Source organism: Schistocerca nitens, chromosome 1, assembly GCF_023898315.1.
Source record: "Schistocerca nitens isolate TAMUIC-IGC-003100 chromosome 1, iqSchNite1.1, whole genome shotgun sequence".
Classification (NCBI taxonomy): domain Eukaryota; kingdom Metazoa; phylum Arthropoda; class Insecta; order Orthoptera; family Acrididae; genus Schistocerca; species Schistocerca nitens.
The window spans coordinates 336046521-336068052 of record NC_064614.1 but is presented as its reverse complement, the minus strand read 5'-3'; positions in this window follow the sequence as shown (position 1 = coordinate 336068052).

Genomic DNA, 21532 nt, shown 5'->3' with positions numbered 1-21532 from the left:
GCCCGGGCAGCGCTGTTTACTGTTTCTGCATGTCCGACCACAAAGCCCTTTACTTCCAGCTCAGCGGGCCTTCTGCCACACTGCACCGTGTTTGGGACTGCGGCGAATGTCTTGACACAACTGTGAACGTTTTGTATTAACCGTGGGAAACAATCCGACTTCATGTCTACACAATGGTTGTAGGCCCTCAGAATTCTAAGCAGTGCATACTTATCTCACTTTCACTGGGACCAACTGGCGCTCTGTAGAGTTGCGGTCTACAAAAATTACAGTTCAGTAGTTTTGGCACACTATATAAGTGACATATTAAATGGTAGGATTACCGGCAGTATTGGTAAAATTGGCAGGGATAGAAACAGAAATGAATGTGTAAGAGAGAAAATTGGAGCCGACGACTTCGCTTTGCTTTTTGCTTTGTTTGGTTGTTTGTTTTCACTCAATGAGAATTGCACATCATTCAACATTAGTTCATTGTGTATTTTATATCTGGACAGATATAAACTACATTTCATAAGTAATAAAAATTAGCTCATCACGTAACATCTGCACTTTTATGTAAACACAGCAATTACTTTCGACACAAGTACGGTTTACATGTACAGCCACAAAAAATAAATACATAATAAAATGATAATGTAATGGGCACCCTAGCTGCAAACAGGTGTAGATGTACTTCACTGGGGACATGTTGAAAATGTGTGCCCCGACCGGGACTCGAACACGGGAGACGCTCTAGCCCTCTTTTTTTTTCGTTCGTTGTAGCTGGTCGGGGCGGACGTCGTAAGATACCCGTTTCAGTTCGTGGTTGATCCATTAACTCAGTTTTTTTATTACAGAGGGCAGATAACCCTTGACCGAATACGCTGAGTTACCATGCCGGCGCCATCTGAGCCACCGAGGGCACAGAGCATAGTGCGCCTGCAGGGACTTATCCCTTGCACGCTCCTCGTGAGACCCACATTCCCAACATGTCCACACCACTACATTCGTAGTGCGCTTACTAGATGTTTGCGCATCATACTCATTACTCGTGGCAGATTAATCCACCAAGTCCCGCACGAGTTCGGGCATAGCGTGTGCGTTCGCACAAGAAGGTCAGTGGCCGGGAAGCCATATTTTAACTATATATGACGGTAGTATCTGTTCCCGAAAGTACAGTTACCCTTGATGACCATGCAGCTTTGTTAGAAATGAAATGATGATTAAGTGGACACCCCAGCTGCAAACAGGTGTTGATGTACTTCATTGGGGACATGTTGAAATTGTGTGCCCCGACCGGGACTCGAACCCGGGATCTCCTGCCTACATGGCAGACGCTCTATCCATCTGAGCCACGGGGAGCGTGCAAGGGATAAGTCCCTGCAGGCGCACTATCCTCTGTGCCCTCTGTGGCTCAGATGGATAGAGCGTCTGCCATGTAAGCAGGAAATCCCGGGTTAGAGTCTCGGTCGAGGCACACATTTTCAAAATGTCCCCAATGAAGTACATCAACGCCTGTTTGCAGCTAGGGTGTCCATTTAATTATCATTTCATTTCTAGCAAAGCTGCATGGTCATCGACGGTAACTGTTCTTTCGGGAACAGATACTATCGTCATATATAAATACATAATATTTCAGCACGCTTCTTGGCTGACACACACTCCCACGTAGCGCCATCTATCTTTCTCAGTCCCCGTATGCGTCCTCCATGCCAGATAATTGTAGATTTCCACTCGAGGACCAACATACTTGTGCATCTGCACTAAATGTTTTGGGTGCCTTAGCCACTGAGGCAAATCAGTTAGATGAATGCGTGGTGTCTGTTCTGTCCGAAAGAACAGACACAATTCATTCATATAGATAATTTTTTTGTTGTTTTATAGAATGTTCTTCATCATGATCAAAGGCGAGAACTTCACGGTATTATTGATAAATGAGAAAGTTGTTTATAAACAACAAAACACGTTTCATTTTAGTTCGATAAAGTACTGAAGCGATGTTTGATACATATATTTTTTGTTTTGCTGTTTTTTTATTTTACTTTTATGTTGCGGAAATTGTGTTTCCTAGCGCTATATTATAAATTTTCATCGTTTTCTTTTCCTTTTAGCTACAGTGTCTTTCTGTGCCACGTTACAAATCAACAATTTTCAAATAAAATCTGAATTATACACTGAAAATTTCGGTTTTGCTACAAAGGCTGTTTATTCATAAGCAACAGACCGGAGTATAACTATATAAAACAAAAGTTTTCCAGGCTATTTATACATCCTCACCCAAATTCTAGACCAGTGGTTCCCAACAGGTGGTCCGCGGACACCCAGGAGTCCGCGAGCTCTGCCAGAGGGATCCGCAAGATGCTATTAGAATAAAAAATATTTATTAAATATATTTCGTATGATAACAAATTTTTTGTTTTGGCCGCTTCCTGCATGAGCAGAGCTTTAGCGAACGCTAACTTCTGACTCTTAATTTGGCTTTTTCAGGCGCTTTTTACTGTGATATGACAATGTACCAACCATGAGGGAGGTCCTCAAGAAAATTTTGTTGGGAACCCCTGTTCTAGACGGTTCACACGCTTCGGCTTTTAGGGGAATGTAGTAAGACACTGACCACATGCATAAAGATAGCGATCTTTATGAGGTAACTCCATTGAAGTATACGCTTAATTACAGTAGTCTACAGTAGCCCATGGTAGTGTTAACGACTCTACCACAGTGTTAGTGGACTTGTAATGTCAGTGAAATCCGGCAGAGATCTTCACCTACCAGTAGAAGTCTTTCGATTGTTTTGAAAATGAACTATATTTTGCTACGAGAAGTAACACAGCTGTATATATACTGAAGAGCCAAAGAAACTCTTACACCTGCATAATATCGTGTAGGGCTCCCTCGAGCACGCAGAAGTGCCGCAATACAATGTGTCATGGACTCGACTAATGTCTGAAGTAGTGTTAGAGGAAGCTGACGCCATGAATCTTGCAGGACTGTCCATAAATCGGTAAGAGATCGGTAAGAGTACGAGGGGGTGGAGATCTCTTCTGAACAGCACGTTGCAAGGCATCCCAGGTATGCTCAATGTTCATGTCTGGGGAGCTAGGTGGCCAGCAGAAGTGTTTAAGCTCAGAAAAGTGTTCATGGAGCCACTCTGTAGAAATTCTGGACGTGTGGAGTGTCGCATTGTCCTGCTGGAATTTCGCAAGTCCGTCGGAATGCACAGTGAACATGAATGGATGCAGGTGGTCAGTCAGAATGCTTACGTAAGTGTCACCTGTCAGAGTCGGATCTAGACGTATCAGGGGTCCCACATCACTCCAACTGCACGCGGCCCACACCACTACAGAGCCTTCACCAGCTTGAAGAGTCCCCTTGCAGGGTTCATGAGGCTGTCTCCATACCCGTACACGTCCATCCGCTCGTTACAATTTTAAACGAAACTCGTCCGACCAGGCAACGTGTTTCCAGTCATCAACAGCCCAATGTCGGTGTAGACGGCCTCAGGCGAGGCGTAAAGCTCTGTGTCGTGCGGTCATCAAGGGTACACGAATGGGCCTTCGGCTCCGAAAGACCACATCGACGATGTTTCGTTGAATGGTTCTCACGCTGACAGTTGTTGATGGCCTAGCACTGAAATCTGAATCAGTTTGCGGAAGGGCTGCACTTCTGTCACGCTGAACGATTCTCTTCATTCGTCGTTGGTCCCGTTCTTGCAGAATCTTTTTCCGGCCGCAGCGATGTCGGAGATTTGATGTTTTACCGAATTCCTGATATTCAAGGTACACTCGTGAAGTGGTCGTACGGTAAAATCCCCACTTCATTGCTAACTTGGAGATGCTGTGTCCCATCGCTTGTGCACCGATTATAACACCACGTTAAAACTCACTTAAATCTTGATAACCTGCCATTGTAGCAGCAGTAATCGATCTAACAACTGCGCCAGACACTTGTTTTCTTATAATGGCGTTGCCGACCGCAGCGCGTATTCTGTCTCTTTACGTATCTGTGTATTTGAATACTCATGACCATAGCAGTTTCTTTCGCACTTCACTTATTTTCACATTGTTACGTGCGTGATATATATGATTGATGAAGAGTATCGTTGACATGTGAAGATCATTTTCAGATCAGAATTTTCTCAATAGTTGATCGGTTGAAATTTTTTGGTCAAAGTTATCAGCCTACAGTTGCATAACAAGGGATTCTAACACTACAAACCATTGATAATAGCATCAACACTGACTTTCATGCTTCTGCATTTGCCAGCTGATTTTATTAATATGTTGATTACTAATAATAACGTTTAGGGATGGTTTGACTCTAGTGTTTTAGAATTTTTAATTACATAGCTATAGGCCGACCGTTTTCGCCAAAGGATAATGACCGAATACCAGCTGTGATATCAGAAGATCAATACTCTATATAATCAAAACTATCAGTCAGTCATTTATGTCTTATAACTGAGACTAGAAACAGAAACCTCTCTTGAGACTGTTTTGACACAGCTGAACGCACTGACACTACAACTGCCTTTAGTAATTGATACGTTCTGTCCAATAACTTATTTTTTATATTTTCTGGTACTATCTGATAATAAATTATAGAAGCCTGGATATCTTAGAACACGCACAGAGGATATCACGTATGTGTACAATTTTTAACCGACTTATAATCAGGTGAATACTGGGCTATAAATACAAAATCTAACAGGGGTAGTGCAGGAGTACGTTTAGTAATGAATAAGAAAACAGGAATGCGGGTGAGCTACTACGAACATCATAATTAACGCAATATTGTAGCCAAGATAGACACGAAATCCTCACCTACCACAGTAGTACAAGTTGGTATTTCAACTGGCTCTGCAGATTATGAAGGAATGAAGGAAATGCATGACGAGATAAAAAAATTATTCAGATAGTTAAGGGATACAAAAATGTAATAGTTATGGGAGACTGGAATTCGATAGTAGGAAAAGGAAGATAAGGAAAAACGGTAGGTCAATACGTACTGAGGAAAGGAATGAAAAAAGAAACCGACTGGCAGAGTTTTGCACAGAGCATGATTTAATCATGGGTAAAATTTTATTTAAGAAACACGAAAGGAGGCTCTAAAGGTTGAAGAAAAGTGAAGACACCAGAAAGTTTCGGATTGGTTATGAAATGATAAGACAGAGATTTCGTAACCAGATTTTAAATTATAAGACACTTCCACGGGCAGATTGTTGGTAATGGACTGTAGATTAAAACCGAGGAAATTGCAAAGATGTAGGAAATTTCAGCTTTGGGATTTCAACTCGAAAGGGTGAAACACCCAGTGGCTGTTGAGAGTTTCAGAGGGAACATTAGGCAACGATTGACAAGAACAGCGAAAGGTATACAGTAAAGGCGAATGGCTAGCTTTGGGAAATGAAATAGTGAAGGCAGCACAGGATCAAACAGGTAATAAGACAAGGCCTAGTAGAAATCCATGTATAACACAGGAGATATTGAATTTAACTAATGAAATGAGAATATTTAAGAGTGCAGTATACGAAGCAAGCGAAAGGGAATACATACGTCTAAAAAAATGAGATTGACAGGAAGTGCGAAATGACTACGCAGGAATGGCAGAGGTCAATTGTAAGGTTCAAATGGTTCAAATGGCTCAGAGCACTATGGGACTTAACATCTGTGGTCATAAGTCCCCTAGAACTGAGAACTACTTAAACCTAACTAACCTAAGGACATCACACACATCCATGTCCGAGGCAGGATTCGAACCTGCGACCGTAGCAGTCTCGCGGTTCCGGACTGAGCGCCTAGAACCGCTAGACCAATCAATTGTAAAGATTTAGAAGCATGTATCACTAGGGGAAAGATAGATAGCGCCTACAAGAAAGGTAAAGAGACGTTTGCGGAAAAGAGAGACAGCTGTATGAATATCAAGAGCTCAGATGAAACACCAGTTCTTAACAAAGAAGGGGAATCTGAAAGGAGGAAGGAGAATATAAGTGGTCTTTACAACGGAGATATACCTGAGGGTGATGTTATAGAAATGGAAGAGGACGTAGACGAAGATGAGATAGGAGATACGATACTGCGACAAGAATTTGACAGAGCACTGAAAGACCTAACTCGTGACAAGGTCTCGGAAGTAGACGACATTCCGTCAGAACTACTGACAGCCTGGGGAGAGCCAGCCACGATGAAACTCTTCCATCTTGTGACCAAGATTAAAGAGACAGGCGAAATGTTCTCAGACTTAAAGGGAATACGATAATTCCAATTACAAATAAAGCAGGTGTGAATCAGTTTAATCAGTCATGGTTGCAAAATACTAACCCGAATTCCTTACAGGATAGTGGAAAAACTGATAGAAGCAGACCTCGGGAGATCAGTTTGGATTCCGGAGAAATGTAGGAACGCGCGAGTCAATATTGACCCTACGAGTTATCTTAGAAGATGAGTTAAGGTAAGATAAACCTATGTTTATAGCATTTGTAGACTTGGAGAGCTTTTGACAGTGAACTGGCCGGTGTGGCCGTGCGGTTGTAGGCGCTTCAGTCTGGAACCGCGTGACCGCTACGGTCGCAGGTTCGAATCCTGCCTCGGGCATGGATGTGTGTGATGTCCTTAGGTTGGTTAGGTTTAAGTAGTTCTAAGTTCTAGGGGACTGATGACCACAGATGTTAAGTCCTATAGTGCTCAGAGCCTTTTTTTTTCCTTGGCAGTGCTGACTGGAATACTCTCTTTGAAATTCCGAAAGTAGCAATGATAAAATATAGGAAGCGGAAGGCTGTTTACAACTTGTACAGTAACTACATGGCAGGTGCAAGAGTCGAGAGTCATGAAAGGGAAGCAGTGTTTGAGAAGGGAGTGAAAAAGAGTTGCAGCCTATCGCCGATGTTATTCAATGTGTGCATTGAGAAAACAGTAAAGGAAACCAAAGAAAAATTTGAAGTAAGAATTAAAGTCATGGAGAAGAAATAAAAACTCCTTGTAGATTAATGCACTTGGTCCAACTATGTTCCAGTGCCTTGATCCCATTTCGAAAATGATTTTCCTCCAGGCCTGCAAAATAGTTGTCAACTCTGGCTATCAATTCTTTGTTTGAAGTGAATCTTCGTCCACAAATAAGTCAGTTCTGGGAAGAGATGGAAGTCTGATCGAGCCATGTCAGGTGAATAAGACGGGTACGGCGACAATTCATACCTTAGTTCGTGTAATTTTGCATGGCGACGGGACTTGTGTGCTGGCGCGCATTCTCTTGATGGAAGATGACCTTCTTCCTTGCTAAATATGGCCTTTTTTGCAATTTGCCTAGGAGGTTAGCTAGTATTCTCCGGCAATTGTTTGCCCAGTGGAGAGATAATCTACCAACTGAATCCCCTTCGCATCCCAAAACACTGATGCGATGACCTTTTCTGCTGAGGAAATTCTCCTTGCTTTCTTTGGTGGCGGAGAATCAGCATGTTTCCACTGCGTTGACTGTTGTTTTGTCGCTGTGGTATAATAGTGCACCCATGTTTCATCTGTGGTCACAAACCGGCGCAAAAAATCTTGTTCGTTTCTCCTAAAACGGGCCAACATTGCTATGATATGTCCATTCTCATGATTTTTTGATCCTGCGTCAAGAGTCGTTGCACCACCTTACCGATAATTTTTTCATTTCTAATTCTTCAGTTAATATGTGATATACCCTTTTAGATGACATTTGGCAAGTGTGAGCAATTTCACGCACTTTCAATATTCGAGCCTCCATGACCATTTTTTACACTTTTGCAATGATTTCTGGAGTAGTGACGCACCTTGGCTGAACACTGCGTGGATCATCACTAGTCGGGAACAACAACAGACCCACGTCGCCGTCACAACTCGCTTCCAAGAGCACTGACGTGGCAACTGTCTACAGGCAACAGTCCAGTGAATATCACGTGAACCACTTGTAGCTCTAGCGCTGACCTCTCGTGGTGATTCCGAGAACTTTTGAAACAACCCTCGTAACAGTAAGGTCTCTGAAGGTTGACGAAGGTCAAAAATGTGGCATAAACGTCCATTTACAGGTGTTCGAAGTGATGACCATTGGTAGCAATGCAGTGCTGCAATCTTCCTATCATGGATTGAGTGGTATTCCTTACTACATCGGCAAGGGAGGTAATGACAGTGGCACGTGAAGTGCCCTCCGCCACACACCGTTGGGTGGCTTGCGGAGTATAAATGTAGATGTAGATGTAGATATAAGCACATGCTCTGACAATTCTCTCTCTACGTGCAAGTAGTAAATATTCGCCGAATACGGAGTATCCACCTAACGTGCCATTGACATATAAAAAGCATTCGACGGTTTCGCATTACAACAATAATAGGAACGGTAAGACTAGTATTGTCGAATCAAGTGAATGTGAATGATGTATTCCTTTGAAGAGCAAGTCGATATGTTTCTCGTTTACGGAGAATTCCAACGAAATTCTGTGAGAGCTAGATATTTATACTCTGAAAGATATCCTCAACGTACTCACCCTACACGTCTTACATTTAAATATGTGTATGATACATTGAGAACAACTGGATCTTTAACGCATCGGAAACATATCCGGCAAAGGAAATTGGTACTCTTGCCACTGTGGTTCGAGATCCTTGAGTTAGTTCGCGTCAAATCGCAAGAGAATCTGGCATGAGCCAGAGTAGTGTTGTTCGTGTTCTGCATCGCCATAAATATCATCCTTACCATATCAGTCTCTGTGGTGTCACCGCCAGACACCACACTTGCTAGGTGGTAGCTTTAAATCGGCCGCGGTCCATTAGTACATGTCGGACCCGCGTGTCGCCACTGTCAGTGATCGCAGACCGAGCGCCACCACACGGCAGGTCTCGAGAGACGGACTAGCACTCGCCCCAGTTGTACGGACGACTTAGCTAGCGATGCACACTGACGAAGCCTCGCTCATTTGCAGAGCAGATAGTTAGAATAGCCTTCAGCTAAGTCAATGGCTACGACCTAGCGAGGCGCCATAGCAATTGATAGTTATCGTATGAAGCATGTCTGATCAAGAACGATGTATACAAATGATGGATTAAAGTTAAGTATTCCAGAAGCTACGTACTTTTCTTTATAGCATTCATTACGTATCTTGTTTCAGACCTCACGCCATCCTGCGTGAGTTAACGCGTGCATTCGGCCTCCTCAACCAAGTAGTGTGCGTAGTGTTGGCTAACTGCTAACACTACAGTCTCCACCAAGAATGAATTGATACAGACTGTGTTCGTCGCATTGAATTCTGCTGCGGTGCTCAACTTCAGCTTCAGGGGGGGGGGGGGGGGACACACGCACACACATTTATTCAATTTATTTTATTTACTGAGAAGGCTACTTTCACGAACCATGGAATTTTAATTTGTGTAACATGCATTACTGCGCAACTGAAAATGCATGTTGGCTGCGGCAAGTTGCACACCAAAAACCGTGGTCAGTGAATGTATGGTGTGGGATTCTGGAGGACAGATTTACAGGCCCCTATTTCGTCGAAGGAAATCTTAATGGTAGGAAGTATACCACATTCCTGCAAGAAACATTAGGTCTGTTATTGGAAGAAATACATTTAGGAAGAAGGAACAGAATCTGGTATCAACACGGTGGGTGTCCGGCACATTTTTCGCTGATGGCTAGAAATAAGTTGCAGAGATAACTCCCAAATCGTTGGATTGGACGTGGAGGAGATGTGTCGTGGCCAGCTCGTTTGCCAGACTTGACGCCTCTGGGTTTTTTCTTGTGGGGTTTCGTAAAAGACATTGTTTATAAAGACACTCCAATTACACCTGGAGATATGCGAGACAGAATTGTCAGAGCATGTGCTTCGATAAGTGCCAATGTGATGAGGAGTACCACTCAATTCATGATAAGAAGACTGCAGCACTGTACTGATGCCAATAGTCATCTTTTGCAACACCTTCGGTAAATGGGCGTTCATGCCACCTTTTTGACCTTCGTTGACCTTCAAAGTCCTTACTATTACACATCATTGGATTCGTCTCGATAGCCGCTATCAGAAAATAAGTACCAAACTGTAGCATCCCTTCAAAAAAAAGTTGACCTTCATGTCACTGAAGCTACCCCACCTAGCAACAAAAAGGAATGTCATCTTATGGCCCCCGTTGTCCCATTCAACTTTTGTCCCGCAAACTTTTCAGCTCCTATCATATTTTCGGAGTTATTCTCGGTGGCCTTCGTTAGTGAGTCACCCTGCATATCTAATAAAACATTAACTGCCGGCCGCGGTGGTCTAGCGGTTCTAGGCGCTCAGTCCGGAACCGCGCGACTGCTACGGTCCTAGGTTCGAATCCTGCCTCGGGCATGGATGTGTGTGTGATGTCCTTAGGTTAGTTAGGTTTAAGATCTAGGGGACTAATGACCTCATAAGTTGAGTCCCATAGTGCTCAGAGCCATTTGAACCATTAACTGCAGTTGCTAAACACAGTAATCTGATATGTGTTTCTGAATAGATAAGACGGTTTGGTGATGCAATTCTACATTTATGTCATTTATTTTCTTTTCTACTTATTGTAAATTATGTTTTTTATTTACGCCAGGCCGTGAAGGCCCAAGGGGTGTATACCGGCCGCCGTGTCATCTTCGACCTTGTGGCGTCATGCGGATGCAGTGTGCAGGGGCATGTCGTCAGCACACCGACCACCCTGCCGTTTTGCAGACTTGCCAGGCCGTGGCGCCACTACTACTCGGTCAAGCAGCTCCTCAGTTTGTATCAAGAGGCTGAGTGCACCCCGTACCACTCCTCCCTCGAAGCAAAAATCGTCGGCAGTACCGGGGATCGAATCCAGGCCCAGCATATGGTAGCTATGGAGGCGGACTACTATAAAATATTTGATCGTATGGATTTAGACTTACTTTATTTTAGACCTGAAGATGATCCTGAGTGGTCGAAACGTGTAATTGGGACTCAAATGGAACAATGAGTAAGAATTATCTTAGATAACAATGCAGTTCCTGATTTTCACAAAACGAATATGTCGACTGTAGTCAATTTTGATCGTAATTTTGATTGTACAAGTGGTGTTAGTAGTTTTATACTGGAGATATTTTAATTTACACAACAAATATCGCTCACAGGTTGCTAATGAAGGGATGTTAGTGTTGCAGGTGGTTTTGAAGTCCTGATGAACAATTTTGAAACCAAGCTATGGAGATTTAAGGCTACATTTACAGTTTACGCAATTGATGCAAACTAACACTTGTGATGGGTGCTTCCATTCCTTATACCGTACTTAACAAAAGTTTCATTCACCTGTATGAAACTTTTGCTTCAATTTTACGACTAAAACTATACAAATAAGTAAATTGTTAAGTATTCGCTAGCGATTAGTAAAGGTCACAAACTAGAGAAAGTCTTCAGTTGAGCAAATAAATTACATGTTAACTCTACACTAGCTTAGCCACATAAGCCATATAGCTCTAAAACGTTGTTTAATGATAGGTAGAAATAAAATTATTACAACCAAATATCAGACTGGTAAACATAACTTCCGTGCACAATGTGATGTCTGCATCTATTGTCTACATTATGAAACACACGTTAAAACATTGTTGTAAGAAAACATTTTACGTTGTGCAAAGAGCACAAACATTTATAAGTACATATCTATAGGATAATACGTAAATCCTTTCTTTACTGGATGAGGAGTTAAAAAATTTCTTGTCCGCAGCTGATGGTCGTGCGGTAGCATTCTCGCTTCCCGCGCCCGGGTTCCCGGGTTCGATTCCCGGCGGGGGTCAGGGATTTTCTCTGCCTTGGGATGACTGGGTGTCGTGTGATGTCCTTAGGTTAGTTAGGTTTAAGTAGTTCTAAATTCTAGGGGACTGATGACCATAGATGTTAAGTCCCATAGTGCTCAGAGCCATTTGAACCATTTTTGAAAAAATTTCTTAATGTCTATTTTGCTACATCTGAGCTCTGTTCTGTTATTTTCGAAGCATGCAGTACTGCAGTACGATTCTGTGGACACGGCAAGACTATTCTGTAAACGTATTTCAATAAAGATCAATTTCCTTACAGTAAATTTCATAAATATTTTCTAGGGTATGTATGGCACAATGCTGCGCTTGTCTTGCGGACCTTCTGTCATCGAAAGCCATCATACGTAATGCCCTGGAGCTGTGAGACACACAAGAATTTTATCGGGAATACAGAGTAGACGGCGAGGAATGCTTCCGCAGCACAGCTCTCCCACCCCCATTTCTTCTTCCCAACACACCAGCACTCCACCCGCCTCCTGCTCTCCCTCCTCTGCCCCCTCCCCCAAAACACAAACTCAGACACACACGCGCACTCAACCAGTCTGCGCAGCTTGCATCACAAAGGAATTTCGGCAGACCAAGAGGGAAAAGTTTTCTGCCACTTGTAACTACATACAGCCTACCACTTCTACACGGAGGCAATACTTGTTCACAAAGTCGAACCACGCGTCGCTGGAAAGTATTTTTATGAGAACGACATAGTTCCAGACTTTGTGTCATCCTGGACAAGAAACCAAGTTGAAAGTTGCTGTGAACCTGGAATAACATACAGTAGCTCATAAACAAACAAACACCGTCCGAACAGGCCTTGAACGCCCAACGGTTTCGTCTAGCCATACACGAGATATTAATAAGCCGGTATGAATAATGGAATGCCTTGAAAACGCTCTTTTTAAGGACTTTTTGTATACGAACAGTCAGACACAAGTTGTGAAACCAAAAGAATCTTTCAAATTTCCGATTAACGTGATTCATGCATAGTATAGTTAACGAGGATGCGAGTAATACGATCAGATTAATTAAAAACTTGGCTATGCAGACGCCTATGAGAGGAGATAAATCGAGCCGCTTCCTGTCCTTCACCCTTATGGGTGCACCTGTTAAACTTTGTACGATGTTTACGACCGATATAGCCGGCCGGAGTGGCCGTGCGGTTCTAGGCGCTACAGTCTGGAGCCGAGCGACCGCTCCGGTCGCAGGTTCGAATCCTGCCTCGGGCATGGATGTGTGTGATGTCCTTAGGTTAGTTAGGTTTTATTAGTTCTAAGTTCTAGGCGACTGATGACCTCAGAAGTTAAGTCGCATAGTGCTCAGAGCCAATTTTTACGACCGATAAACGGTATTACTGCAACAGAATCTACTGTAATTTTTTCGGGGTCACAAGAGAATGCAGGACCGTGTTCTGACATTAAATCACGTGAGTTTTATGAGTGTGATAGCGTAGACCATGATCATTTTTTTTTCACATTCCATATTCGGGAACTGCATTGATGAAACACGTCGATATTTTCTCTTACACTACAAATAATGTAATTTGTTACAATATTTGAAGCGTTGCAAATGTAGAAGTTTTTCACCGAAGCAAATGCCATTTCGTGTCCAAATGAAGACGACAAACTGAAGAAGATGTAATTCCCTGAAAACGTCCATGTGGCCCGTCAGAATGGAAATGTAATGGCGAAGCGCTTTGGCCTAATAGTCCAGTCACAGACTGAAAATCAGGGGGAAAAATTCGTATAGTCGCAAATTTTGTACAGTGGTAGGATGAAGTGCCAAGAATAGAATACTAAAAATTGTAGAAAACATATCGACAAACGTTACACTAGAGACTCTTTCTTCAGTTAAGTATACACCTGACAGCTCGATCTGCTAACTTTTTTTAAAAGTAACAGCTCACTTGAAAACTGAAAATAAATACTCATTTAATTAACAGAAAATAAGTCCACTATATACAGACTACCTCAGAGAAGTTGTTTGTCAGCTAACATGAGAGACACAAAATTGTTGAGGCTTTCGTGGCCACTTGTTGACAAACTGCCTATTGGCTTCTGTCTCGGGTTCTTCGGCCGACGTTCATCTAATGATTTTTCTGACGTTTCGCCAGCACGAGTGGCTGGCATTGTCAAAGCTTCACCCTCCATTGCCGGTGGTGAACTGGAGCCGAGCTCGCGGGCGCAGGCTATATGTACTGGCGCGCCAACGTCCGAGGGCTTCTCCGCGGTCATTTCCGGTGCGGTTCTCCTCTTGCTACCTGCGACGGTCGTTCGCTGCAGTACGGGAAGCCAGGATCCGTTGACCTTAAGGCTTTCCTCTTTCTTGTTCAAACTGTTCGCGTGTTTTTGTATTTCTACAGCTTCTCTGAACAAGCGCGTGTGATAGTGCTTCTCTACAGCCAGAACTTCCGTGTCGGCGAATTTAATTACATGGTCGGTCTCATTCAGTGCGTGCTCTGCCACGGCCGATTTCTCCACCTGCCCCAACCTGCAATGTCGCTTATGCTCTTTGATCCTGGTGTTAATGGATCGTCCAGTCATTCCGACATAAACTTTTCCGCATGTGCATGGTATGCGGTATATTCCCGACATTGCAAGTGGGTCTCTTTTCTCCTTCGCCGATCTAAGACACTCTTTGATCTTCCTTGTCGGTTTGAAAATCGTCTTTACGCCATGTTTGCGCAATATACGGCCGATTCTGTCCGTCACTCTGGGAATGTATGGCAGAAAGGCCGTACCCGACAATTCTTTTTCCGGTTCCTTACTTCGCCGAGGGTTGGGCTCTGTTACACTTCTAATATAATTTGTGGAGTAACCATTGCTCCTCAGGACAGTTTCCAGGTGTTGCATTTCTCGTTTGAGGTGTTGCGGCTCACATATTCGTCCTGCTCTCGTTACGAGCGTACTAATCATGCCTCTTTTCTGGCTCGGGTGGTGGTTTGACAGTTTGTGCAGGTATCGGTCCGTGTGAGTCGGTTTTCGATACACGCTGTGTCCCAGATCTTCGCCGTCCCTTGTGACCAGAACATCTAGAAATGGCAGTTTCTTGTCCTTTTCTACTTCCATGGTAAATGTTATGTTGGCATGGAGGCTGTTCAAGTGTCTTAGGAAGTCACTGAGCTGTTCTTCACCATGGCTCCACACCACGAAAGTATCATCGACGTACCTGTACCACACCTTAGGTTTGCAAGTCGCCGAGTCCAGTGCCTGTGCTTCGAATTGTTCCATGAAGAAGTTGGCCACCACTGGACTGAGAGGATTACCCATGGCGACGCCTTCCAGCTGTTCGTAGAAATCGCCATTCCACGTGAAATAGCTCGTGGTGAGACATGCATGGAAGAGCTTTCTGATGTCTAGCGGAAAAATGGAACCGATGTGCTCCAGAGCGTCACTGAGTGGCACTTTCGTAAATAACGAAACAACATCAAAGCTGACCAGGATGTCGTTTGGTGCAAGTTTCAGTTTCTTCAGCTTCTCAATGAAATGTCCTGAGTCCTTTATGTATGTGTCGGTCTTCCCCACGTGTGGCTGGAGCAGAGAGGCCAAGTGGTTTGCCAGTTTATATGTCGGTGATCCAGGAGCGCTAACGATCGCTCTCAGTGGAACGTTGTTCTTATGGATCTTGGGTAATCCATACAGCCGAGGTGGTAGGGCTTCTGTGTTGCGCAGGTTTCTCTGTATGTCCGCCGGCAGAGAAGACGCCTTGATTAATCGATTCGTATTCCGTGTGATACGTTGCGTCGGATCTGCGCTTAGTTTTCGGTACGTCGTCGGATCTAATAGGTCTCGGATCTTTTGCTCATAATCTTCGGTCTTCATTACGACGGTCGCATTCCCCTTATCGGCAGGCAGTACCAATATACTCTTGTCGGCGTTGAGATTCTTAATGGCTTGTACCTCTTCTCTCTTCAGGTTGCAAGCTGGTGGTTTTGCTCGGCGCAGTATCCTGGCTATTTCCGTGCGTATTTCCTCTGCCCTTTCACAAGGAAGGGTACGAATGGCTGCTTCGGTGTTGGCAATGATGTCCTCCATAGGTATAGTTCTCGGGATGATAGCGAAATTCCCTCCTTTTTGAAGAACAGACACTTCCTCTTCGGTCAATTGTCGTTCAGTGAGGTTGACCACTGTGTGTGACATGTCGGGAGTCGCCTTGTCGGTGTGCTTTCGGCATCTTTCAAACTTTTTCTTCTGTCGATCGGTGCAGCGCTCGAGTTCGTTCTGCATGCTCCTGTGAGTGATGCTGTCAATCTTGTCCCAGTCGTCTCGATGCATTCTGCTACTTAGTAGATAGAAAAGGTCCAGAAGTTCCTGATCCGTTCTTGCCAAGTCTCTCCGTGTTGTATGTATTCGCTCACGAAGAAAAGCTCGTTCCATTCTGTCGTAGATACGATGTGCTTGGGCGGTGGTGAATAGGCGCTTACATCTCAAGAACTTCGGTGTAGCACATTCATCTCGGCAACGTGACAGAAAGGCGAGAGAGGACATCAGTCGCGCTTTCTTCTTCCGTCGATGGTCAAGGCGTCGGTACAATCTGCAAATCTCCTCCCCGTAGAGGCGTAATACAAAATTGTTGAGGCTTTCGTGGGCACTTGTTGACAAACTGCCTATTGGCTTCTGTCTCGGGTTCTTCGGCCGACGTTCATCTAATGATTTTTCTGACGTTTCGCCAGCACGAGTGGCTGGCATTGTCAAAGCTTCACCCTCCATTGCCGGTGGTGAACTGGAGCCGAGCTCGCGGGCGCAGGCTATATGTACCTGGCGCGCCAACGTCCGAGGGCTTCTCCGCGGTCATTTCCGGTGCGGTTCTCCTCTTGCTACCTGCGACGGTCGTTCGCTGCAGTACGGGAAGCCAGGATCCGTTGACCTTAAGGCTTTCCTCTTTCTTGTTCAAACTGTTCGCGTGTTTTTGTATTTCTACAGCTTCTCTGAACAAGCGCGTGTGATAGTGCTTCTCTACAGCCAGAACTTCCGTGTCGGCGAATTTAATTACATGGTCGGTCTCATTCAGTGCGTGCTCTGCCACGGCCGATTTCTCCACCTGCCCCAACCTGCAATGTCGCTTGTGCTCTTTGATCCTGGTGTTAATGGATCGTCCAGTCATTCCGACATAAACTTTTCCGCATGTGCATGGTATGCGGTATATTCCCGACATTGCAAGTGGGTCTCTTTTCTCCTTCGCCGATCTAAGACACTCTTTGATCTGGGACACAGCGTGTATCGAAAACCGACTCACACGGACCGATACCTGCACAAACTGTCAAACCACCACCCGAGCCAGAAAAGAGGCATGATTAGTACGCTCGTAACGAGAGCAGGACGAATATGTGAGCCGCAACACCTCAAACGAGAAATGCAACACCTGGAAACTGTCCTGAGGAGCAATGGTTACTCCACAAATTATAGTAGAAGTGTAACAGAGCCCAACCCTCGGCGAAGTAAGGAACCGGAAAAAGAATTGTCGGGTACGGCCTTTCTGCCATACATTCCCAGAGTGACGGACAGAATCGGCCGTATATTGCGCAAACATGGCGTAAAGACGATTTTCAAACCGACAAGGAAGATCAAAGAGTGTCTTAGATCGGCGAAGGAGAAAAGAGACCCACTTGCAATGTCGGGAATATACCGCATACCATGCACATGCGGAAAAGTTTATGTCGGAATGACTGGACGATCCATTAACACCAGGATCAAAGAGCATAAGCGACATTGCAGGTTGGGGCAGGTGGAGAAATCGGCCGTGGCAGAGCACGCACTGAATGAGACCGACCATGTAATTAAATTCGCCGACACGGAAGTTCTGGCTGTAGAGAAGCACTATCACACGCGCTTGTTCAGAGAAGCTGTAGAAATACAAAAACACGCGAACAGTTTGAACAAGAAAGAGGAAAGCCTTAAGGTCAACGGATCCTGGCTTCCCGTACTGCAGCGAACGACCGTCGCAGGTAGCAAGAGGAGAACCGCACCGGAAATGACCGCGGAGAAGCCCTCGGACGTTGGCGCGCCAGGTACATATAGCCTGCGCCCGCGAGCTCGGCTCCAGTTCACCACCGGCAATGGAGGGTGAAGCTTTGACAATGCCAGCCACTCGTGCTGGCGAAACGTCAGAAAAATCATTAGATGAACGTCGGCCGAAGAACCCGAGACAGAAGCCAATAGGCAGTTTGTCAACAAGTGCCCACGAAAGCCTCAACAATTTTGTATTACGCCTCTACGGGGAGGAGATTTGCAGATTGTACCGACGCCTTGACCAACGACGGAAGAAGAAAGCGCGACTGATGTCCTCTCTCGCCTTTCTGTCACGTTGCCGAGATGAATGTGCTACACCGAAGTTCTTGAGATGTAAGCGCCTATTCACCACCGCCCAAGCACGTCGTATCTACGACAGAATGGAACGAGCATTTCTTCGTGAGAGAATACATACAACACGGAGAGACTTGGCAAGAACGGATCAGGAACTTCTGGACCTTTTCTATCAACTAAGTAGCAGAATGCATCGAGACGACTGGGACAAGATTGACAGCATCACTCACAGGAGCATGCAGAACGAACTCAAGCGCTGCACCGATCGACAGAAGAAAAAGTTTGAAAGATGCCGGAAGCACACCGACACACAGTGGTCAACCTCACTGAACGACAATTGACCGAAGAGGAAGTGTCTGTTCTTCAAAAAGGAGGGAATTTCGCTATCATCCCGAGAACTATACCTATGGAGGACATCATTGCCAACACCGAAGCAGCCATTCGTACCCTTCCTTGTGAAAGGGCAGAGGAAATACGCACGGAAATAGCCAGGATACTGCGCCGAGCAAAACCACCAGCTTGCAACCTGAAGAGAGAAGAGGTACAAGCCATTAAGAATCTCAACGCCGACAAGAGTATATTGGTACTGCCTGCCGATAAGGGGAATGCGACCGTCGTAATGAAGACCGAAGATTATGAGCAAAAGATCCGAGACCTATTAGATCCGACGACGTACCGAAAACTAAGCGCAGATCCGACGCAACGTATCACACGGAATACGAATCGATTAATCAAGGCGTCTTCTCTGCCGGCGGACATACAGAGAAACCTGCGCAACACAGAAGCCCTACCACCTCGGCTGTATGGATTACCCAAGATCCATAAGAACAACGTTCCACTGAGACCGATCGTTAGCACTCCTGGATCACCGACATATAAACTGGCAAAACACTTGGCCTCTCTGCTCCAGCCACACGTGGGGAAGACCGACACATACATAAAGGACTCAGGACATTTCATTGAGAAGCTGAAGAAACTGAAACTTGCACCAAACGACATCCTGGTCAGCTTTGATGTTGTTTCGTTATTTACGAAAGTGCCACTCAGTGACGCTCTGGAGCACATCGGTTCCATTTTTCCGCTAGACATCAGAAAGCTCTTCCATGCATGTCTCACCACGAGCTATTTCACGTGGAATGGCGATTTCTACGAACAGCTGGAAGGCGTCGCCATGGGTAATCCTCTCAGTCCAGTGGTGGCCAACTTCTTCATGGAACAATTCGAAGCACAGGCACTGGACTCGGCGACTTGCAAACCTAAGGTGTGGTACAGGTACGTCGATGATACTTTCGTGGTGTGGAGCCATGGTGAAGAACAGCTCAGTGACTTCCTAAGACACTTGAACAGCCTCCATGCCAACATAACATTTACCATGGAAGTAGAAAAGGACAAGAAACTGCCATTTCTAGATGTTCTGGTCACAAGGGACGGCGAAGATCTGGGACACAGCGTGTATCGAAAACCGACTCACACGGACCGATACCTGCACAAACTGTCAAACCACCACCCGAGCCAGAAAAGAGGCATGATTAGTACGCTCGTAACGAGAGCAGGACGAATATGTGAGCCGCAACACCTCAAACGAGAAATGCAACACCTGGAAACTGTCCTGAGGAGCAATGGTTACTCCACAAATTATATTAGAAGTGTAACAGAGCCCAACCCTCAGCGAAGTAAGGAACCGGAAAAAGAATTGTCGGGTACGGCCTTTCTGCCATACATTCCCAGAGTGACGGACAGAATCGGCCGTATATTGCGCAAACATGGCGTAAAGACGATTTTCAAACCGACAAGGAAGATCAAAGAGTGTCTTAGATCGGCGAAGGAGAAAAGAGACCCACTTGCAATGTCGGGAATATACCGCATACCATGCACATGCGGAAAAGTTTATGTCGGAATGACTGGACGATCCATTAACACCAGGATCAAAGAGCATAAGCGACATTGCAGGTTGGGGCAGGTGGAGAAATCGGCCGTGGCAGAGCACGCACTGAATGAGACCGACCATGTAATTAAATTCGCCGACACGGAAGTTCTGGCTGTAGAGAAGCACTATCACACGCGCTTGTTCAGAGAAGCTGTAGAAATACAAAAACACGCGAACAGTTTGAACAAGAAAGAGGAAAGCCTTAAGGTCAACGGATCCTGGCTTCCCGTACTGCAGCGAACGACCGTCGCAGGTAGCAAGAGGAGAACCGCACCGGAAATGACCGCGGAGAAGCCCTCGGACGTTGGCGCGCCAGGTACATATTGCCTGCGCCCGCGAGCTCGGCTCCAGTTCACCACCGGCAATGGAGGGTGAAGCTTTGACAATGCCAGCCACTCGTGCTGGCGAAACGTCAGAAAAATCATTAGATGAACGTCGGCCGAAGAACCCGAGACAGAAGCCAATAGGCAGTTTGTTAACATGAGAGAACTGGATAGGAAATGCTGGAAAGGCATAGCCGGTCTGTAAACTGAAAATTGAGCAGCATCCGTGGTGGGGCAAGTTGCCGTTCCTGGAAGAATGTTAGAGCTACCACACGGGTGAATCAGTTGCCCGTTCAGCAGCGTTGAACAATGTGCAGAGATTTATGTAGATTCCGTGCATATGCGTTTCCCGCTTTGGTATTATTACTAACTCATAACTGGATTTCATGTAGTGTTGATGCATTTTGTGTGAAAATGAACATCCCCTGGGTATGTTTGCACACTGTCACCAATGATTCATAAGTTACACTGTTGAGGTTCGGTAAAACTTCGTGAAATACACCGTAGTTGCTTTTTGTTGTTTAGTGCGGTAGAGAGAATGACGAATTACCTGCTCGCTCTTCAGTTGGCAAAACTGTTAAGGAGACTACTGCATGACGACAATTTGTCGCCCTACCTCCCATAGCCATTTTACCCTCTGCCTTGTCCTCCACCCTGTTACTCACCCAGAATATAGTTTATACCTTAATACGGCTCTACCGTACATAGATGAGGTACATAAATTTAATATCTGTTCTTAATCCACTTCATTTAACAATAAACAATACTTTTGTGCTATTAAAATGTCATTTCTAATTATTCATGATTTTTTTCATGCCCTTCAGCGTGGAAACTATTAATCATAGAGAAAAAAATGAACAAGGACTTTTTCGTATTAACTGTAGTTTAATTTTGTAGTGGTAAACGCTTTTCCTTGCTGCCGCGGTTTACGAGTTATTAAAAAAAATACCTTTAACGCCCCCACCGCCACCCACATCCCCTAGCTTACATCCGAGCAGTGGAAATTTTTAGTGTATTGTTCTTGAGAGTCCCTTCTAAAACCGTACAAAAAATTGTGTTCACCTAAGTGTCCCTTTGTTGAGGGCAGGCAGGTAGATCGGAGGCGCCGCTGCCGGGCAGCGCCACTGTGTTGGGACGCAATGTCTATCTTGCCATTTGATAGAACGAAGATGATGTGTGTCGTTCACGTATACCTACTGAACTTATATTTCGGTCCACTGCGCCGG